The 6731-nt window shown below is 43.9% G+C and overlaps 1 pseudogene; it reads left to right on the top strand.

Annotated features, from left to right (window-relative positions):
* The first annotated feature begins 4274 nt into the window (after positions 1-4274).
* On the top strand, positions 4275-6507 carry LOC101649034 (annotated as a pseudogene).
* Positions 6508-6731: the final 224 nt, after the last annotated feature.

Raw genomic sequence — 6731 nt, 5'->3', positions numbered from 1 at the left:
TCATGAGGGAGTGGGGAGTGGGGAGGGAGGGGGGGAAATGAGGACCTGATTCCAGGGACTTAAGTGGAGAGCAAATGTTTTGAGAATGACGAGGGCAATGAATGTATAAATGTGCTTTACACAATTGATGTATGTATGGATTGTGATAAGAGTCGTATGAGCCCCTAATAAAATGATTTAATAAATAAATAAATAAAGTAGTTGTCGGTTAAAAGCAGATTATAAAACCCTCCATTGTCTACCATAGAGTACCCTTCATTCCGGAAGGAGGGAAGGAAGGAGAAAACTGGAAACTTTGAAGAGATTAAGTGCTAAATATATTCCTTCATTTTCAATGCTGAAAACCAGCATGAGCTTCGCATTTTGTTGCTACAGTTGGAGTGTTTCAGATTTTCAAAGACAGTGTATATGGCCTTTCTTCCTTCGTACGGGAATTTTACTTCCTTTCTAAGAAATATTATCTTAAACATATTTTCACTAAGACACATTCCCCAGTGAACATAGAGAGACCATGCAAATTTGAAGCGGAAAGGTAACACGTAAACTGCCCACAGTTAATTTTAAAAAGTATGAGAGAATCAAATATATACACCACAACGGGACTACCCATTACAGACAATGCTGTATGCTAAATTAAATGACAAGTCAGTATCATTCCAGTGTTTAGCTTTGTGGACAGGAAATGCTGTAGCTAAAGACTTCATGAGAAGAAAAGACAGTCACAGTTGAGGTGTTTGGTCACACATCACACTGCCCCTAAAGGCTTGAAAAGAACACAAATGAACTTTCCAGGCAATTATAGATGTTGCATTTTAACACGACAGCAAAAAGAGACAGTACAAAATCCCATTAGCTTAAACATTGCTCACATCATTTAGCAGCTGTGGCAGCCTGGTCAGAAGAGGCTGACATTAGGATAAAAACTTTTTGTACATGATTTTTTTCCCCAATGTTCTTTTCCTAAAATGTTTGAATCTTCTTTTCCTTCTGATCTCAAAGTAAATTGTTCATAGTATTTTCCTAGACTACATACAATTTTAATCAGGGATCATTTGTCAATCTATTAACACGCAGCACAGCAATGTTCTCCAACAGAATTCCAGTTACTACCTATATATAGCACTCACAGGATTATACTGTGCTCACGTACAAAAAAGCAAAAAGGTCTAAATGTACTATGTCCTCCCATGTATATAAAAAAGTATTTGGATCACGTGGAAGAAATTTTTTAAAATATTTTATTGGGGGCTCTTACAGCTCTTATCACAATCTAAACATGCATCCATTGTATCAATGTGTAAAGCACATTTGTACGTATTTTGCCATCATTTTCAAAACTTTTTTCTACCTGAGCCCTTGGTATCAGTTCATTTTCTCTCTCCTTCACCCTCCCTCATGAACACTTGATAATTTTTTCCCCATGTCTTAAACCAACCTCTGTCTCCCTTCACCCACTTTTCTGTTGACTGTCCCCCTGGGAGGAGGTTATATGTAGATCATTGTGATGGGTTCCCCCTTCTCTCCCCACCTTCCCTTTCCCCTCCTGGTATTGCTTCCCTCATTATTGGTCCTGAGGAGTTTATCTGTCCTGGATTCCCTGTGTTTCTAGTTCTTATTTGTGAACTAGTGAACATGTTCTGGTCTAGTCGGATTTGAAAGGTAGAATTGGGATCATGATGGGAGGGGGGGGGCGGAGCATTTAAAAACTAGAGGAAAGTTGCATGTTTCATCGTTGCTACACTGCACCCTGATTGGCTCTTCTCCACCCCGAGACTCTTCTGTAAGGGGGTGTCCAGTTGCCTACAGATGGGCTTTGGGTCACCACTCCACACTGCCCCTCATTCACATTGATATGATTTTTTGTTCTGGGTCTTTGATACCTGATACCTGATCTCATCAACACTTCATGATCACACAGGCTAGTGTGCTTCCTCCATGTGGGCTTTGTTGCTTCTCAGCTAGAGGGCCACTTGTTTATCTTCAAGCCTTTAAGACCACAGACACTACATCTTTTGATAGCCAGGTACCATCAGCTTTCTTCATCACATTTGCTTACGCACCCATTTTGTCTTCAGTGATAGCGTTGGGAAGGTGAGCATCCCAGAATGGTGGGTTATTAAAACAAAGTGTTCTTGCGTTGAGGGAGTACTTGAGTAGAGGCCCAATGTCTGTCTGCTGTCTTAATACTTAACATATAAGTGTATGCACATAGATCTATTTTCCTACTGTTATATATAAATATATTTACATACATACATGCCTGTATTTAGACCTCTACAAATGTCTTAAGGAATTTTCAAAAGTACTACACCTTATAAAAGATCAGCACATGTGAACTTTCACTGGATCACAATCTGCTGAGGGTGCAGAAATTGGATCCACAAAGTTTGAGCTAAAAAAGTTAGTGCTTCTAAGGAAGTGTTTTTTAGAATTAAAGGCAAAAGAAGATAATTCTAACATAACACAGCAACTACAAACCAAAGTGGCAGCATCCTGGTTTTTCTTTGTTTTGTAGGAAAGCATTTCTGAAGAATCAGCCAACCTCCCAGGCAAACACTGTCTTGCCCAGTGCACAGAAGCACAGTCCTAAAGAGTTTCATGAAGCATTTCAGTGTTAAAGAATATTAATATTTAAATGTTAAATAACTATGTGGGGCAAGGACTGACATGAACACACACACATAAGCTTTTCATAAATGACTAGTCAGAAAAGATTTAAGTAGGTTGGGGAAAATTGAAAGATTTTTACATGAATAAAATGGAACTTCTCTACTGTAAGCTTTCATTTTCCCAAAGTGAGGCAAGAACCCCTAAATCCATCTGTAGACAATAAAGAATGTGGGGCACAAGGTATCAGGGGACTTTCTCTTAATGTGAGAATATGTTTACAGTTTATTCTGCCTGTCACCCAATATGCTGGTCTCTCAGTGAAATTTGGGGGCTGTCTTTTTACTGGCAGCTTCCCGGATCAGGTGCAGACATGTCACAAAATGGATGTTTCCTTGCAGCCACGTGGATGGCACCCCCTGAGGTTCAGTATCATTTGTTAATTAACCTAAGCAACTCCTGATAGGCTTATAAGATCTGAATTCACAGCTGCTATGTTGAAGTAGTGGCCATTGTTCTGCTCCACTTCTCTTGTCTTCTCAATGATCTCTCTCAATTTGTCCAGCTTCAGATTCTTGCCTCCTTTGGCCAACAATGCCCCAAGTCTTTCCAGTGAAGGGGTGCAAGGAAGATAAACTATGGTTTCAAGTCGGAGTTACAGAGGGTGTTAGTGTGTGTGAAGATTTAAAAGATGTATTTTGCCGAAGTTGATCACTTGCTGTACAGAATATACAATTTTTTCTCAAATTTACCATACTCTATGAACTTTCCAGCTGCTCTGTCTGCTTCGAATGCTTGCTAAGGAACAAAGTGGCATCTCTACCAGCTACTTCTTGACCTCACCTACTCCTCCTCACCTACTTCAGTTGTTTTATGAACAACTGAAGACACAAAATGGTCTTTTTCCTCAGTTATGAGCCTTTGACACAACTCATTCTGGCCACAGTTCTGAGGGTCAATCAAGATGATTGGTCTTTTCCTATTAGCAGATTGATGATACAGTATCACAATACCATTATCTCCAGAACCGTATCTCCTTCCTGGAACACACCGCTTTTTCCCGCGGGACCTTCTCCTACTTTCTGACTAATGAAGACAGAATCCAGCTCATTGCGCACTGTGGCACCCAACAGGATAGCTCAAGCCTTTTCTGCATTAACTATTTTTACAATTTCTGTTCCCTACTGGACAATGCTTTCATCTACTCTCTCATCTGCAATAGGCACTAGCTACACTTCCTGCTCAGCAACCTTATCATGAACCAGTAAGAGTGGCTGATGATGTGGGGCATTCAGCAAAACAGTTCATTCTTGTTCTTCCTTCGGATGGATTGGCTTCAAAAGTTCATACAAATGAATGATGTATCATTTGGAACGATACATCACAGAAATACATCCATTGCCTGACTGAGCTCTCCCTCATTTAAAACTCAGAACAATTAGTTTTTATGACATGCCCCTGCTTGCTGCTTGCCCTTATGAAAAGATCACTGAAGATATAGGTGCTATAGCAAAGTGTGGCAAAGAAACTACATTGTACCCAACTTCAGAAAGAGTAGCATCTGGGGTCTAATAGGCTTGTCTTAAAACAAGCAGCCATCTAACTAAGGCATCAACTAAGTCCACATAGAAGAAGTATCCCAGTCTGTGTAATCCAATGATTGTAGAATGACAAAATCCAAATTTGAAGGAGAGAATGGTACAGAGATTAAATTGTAACTGGATTAATGAATTCTTGGGGGGTATGGCAGGGGAGGTGTCGGGAGAATAGGGAGATATTAGCAATGAGTACAAGAAAGAAGAATATGTTCTAAAATTGATTGCACAACTCTTCTTGAAGTGGTTGAACTATTGAATTGTATGATATATGGATTGTGTGCCAATTAAACGGTTTTAAAAGAACAGGTATTAAAGATTTCTGCTCTTCAATGTGAAAGTTAGACATTGAATAAAGACAAAAGAAGAATTGGTGCGTTTGAATTATGGTGCTGGAGAAGAATACTGAAAGTACCATGGACTGAACTCTTTTGCCTGCCGGCCTGTACCCCACCAGCCCAGCCGTGCCCGCCATCCTCACCCTGCCACGTGCCAACTGCTCTACAGCCCAGAATGCTTCTGAGGAGCCGGGCAGCCGCTCTTACTTCTCTTGAAGACAGCCCCTTGGTGAGCTGCCTGGCCCTCTACGATATTGCTCACACCCCTGGAGTCCCCGCTGACCTGGGCCACGTGGAGACCAGAGCCCATGTGAAAAGCTACCTCAGACCCGAGCAGCTGCCCGACTGCTTGAAAGGTTTCGATGTGGTGGTCATCCCAGCAGGAGTCCCAAGAAAATCAGGCCTGATTCGACATAACCTGTTCATCCCCAACGCCACGATGGTGGTCACCCGGGCAGCCGCCTGTGCCAGCATTATCCCGAAACCATGATCTGCATCACTGCCAATCCAGTCACCCCCACCATCCCCATCACTGCGGAGGTGTTTAAGAACCGCGGCATGGTCAGCCTCAGTAAAATCTTCGGCGTGATCACTCTGCACACCATCAAGGCCAATACTTTGGTAGCGGAGCTGAATTCAGGGTTTGGATCCTGCTCGAGTATCAGGGATGTCATTGGTGGTCAGTGGAGAAGACCATCATCCCCCTGATCTCCCAGTGGACGTCCAAGGTCGAGTTCACCCAGCACCAGCTGACAGCCCTCGCAGGGAGCATCCAGAAGGCTGGCACCATGGGGGTGGCCAATATGAAAGCTGGGGCAGGCTCTGCCACCTTGTCCATGGCCCACGCAGGCTCCCACTTCATCACTTCCCACTTCCCCACTGGGGACGCGTTTAAGCGGAAAGGAGGGAGCTATCAAGTGCTTCTTTGGGAAGTCCCAGGAAACCGACTGCACCCATTTCTCCACGCTGTTGAGGCCGGGCGGGGGTGGGTGGGGGTGGGCCGGACGGAATGGGCTGGAGAAGAACGTGGGCATTGGCAAGGGGTCTGTCCTCAGTCGAAGAAAAGATGATTGCTCAAGTCGTCGCCAAGATGAAAGCCTCTATCAAGGGGGAGGAGGATCGTGTCCCTGTAAAGTCATTTCAGAGACCTTTGCCAGTTTGGTTTTCCAACTTGCCCTGTACGTGTTACCATCCCTTCCAAACTGGCACAGGAATAAAAGCCATCTTTGATTTTCTTTTCAAAAATGAAGAAGCAAGTACACCACGGACTGCCAAAAGGACAAACGGATGTCTTGGAAGAAGTAGGACCAGAGAGCTCCTTAGAGGCAGGGATGGCAAGACTTCATCTTACTTACTTCGGGACACATTGTCAGGAGAGACAATTCTTTAGGGACTCCTAAAGAATGAAGTAATGTTTGGTAAGGTGGGGGCGGGGGGAGGGGGGGGGTGTTCGTGTAGAGGAAGCCCCTCAAGGAAATGGATTGTCACCGTCACTGCAACAACAGGCTCAACATGGGAATGATTGTGAGGACAGGGCAGGACCAGGCAGTGTTTCATTCCTTCTCCATAAGGTTCCTATGGGTCAAAACCGACTAGATGGCACCTATCACCAACAGCCCTTCAATCTCTCACATTCCCACCATGGCTATAGGGCCCATTCCCGGTGTCCATGCCTTCTTACCTCCAGGCTTCCAAGGTCCATCCTCAAGTCTCACTTTAGCCCACTCTCTAGACTTCTCAGTTCCAAATTCCTGAAAAGGGAACCTATTTGTTTGGTCCTTTTGTGGAGTGGGCCTCTTTGGTATCTTTTGTGGAGTGGGCTTCTCTTTAGTCACACACAAGCTCAGGAAAGACCCTCTGTAATCCCTCCCTCCAGCCCTCCTCATCCACTGCCCTGTCTCTAGGCAACCTGTTTCAGAACCGTGACACCTGGTGTCAGCTCTTTTGCCCCAGTTATTGCAGAATAGAGCTCGCCATTTTATCTCTGTGATCCGTCTGAAATCTCTGAGACATCCACAGCTACCTGGGGCACAGAGAGTGACAGGGATGCAACATACATGATCTGGTTCATGGCTCCAGCGAGAAAGGAAGCCTGAGACTGCACAAAATCTGTAACAGTTTCTTACACCACAGAAAGTACAAGTTGACAGAGGATGGCATTCTGTTCGCATCAAACTCTCCCTTCCTTTCT

This window comes from Echinops telfairi, unplaced genomic scaffold, assembly GCF_000313985.2.
Source record: "Echinops telfairi isolate 266 unplaced genomic scaffold, ASM31398v2 ScPeMD7_5592;HRSCAF=6446, whole genome shotgun sequence".
Taxonomy (NCBI): Eukaryota; Metazoa; Chordata; class Mammalia; order Afrosoricida; family Tenrecidae; genus Echinops; species Echinops telfairi.
The sequence above is the reverse complement of the archived record's forward strand: the minus strand, read 5'-3'. Positions and strand labels throughout refer to the sequence as shown.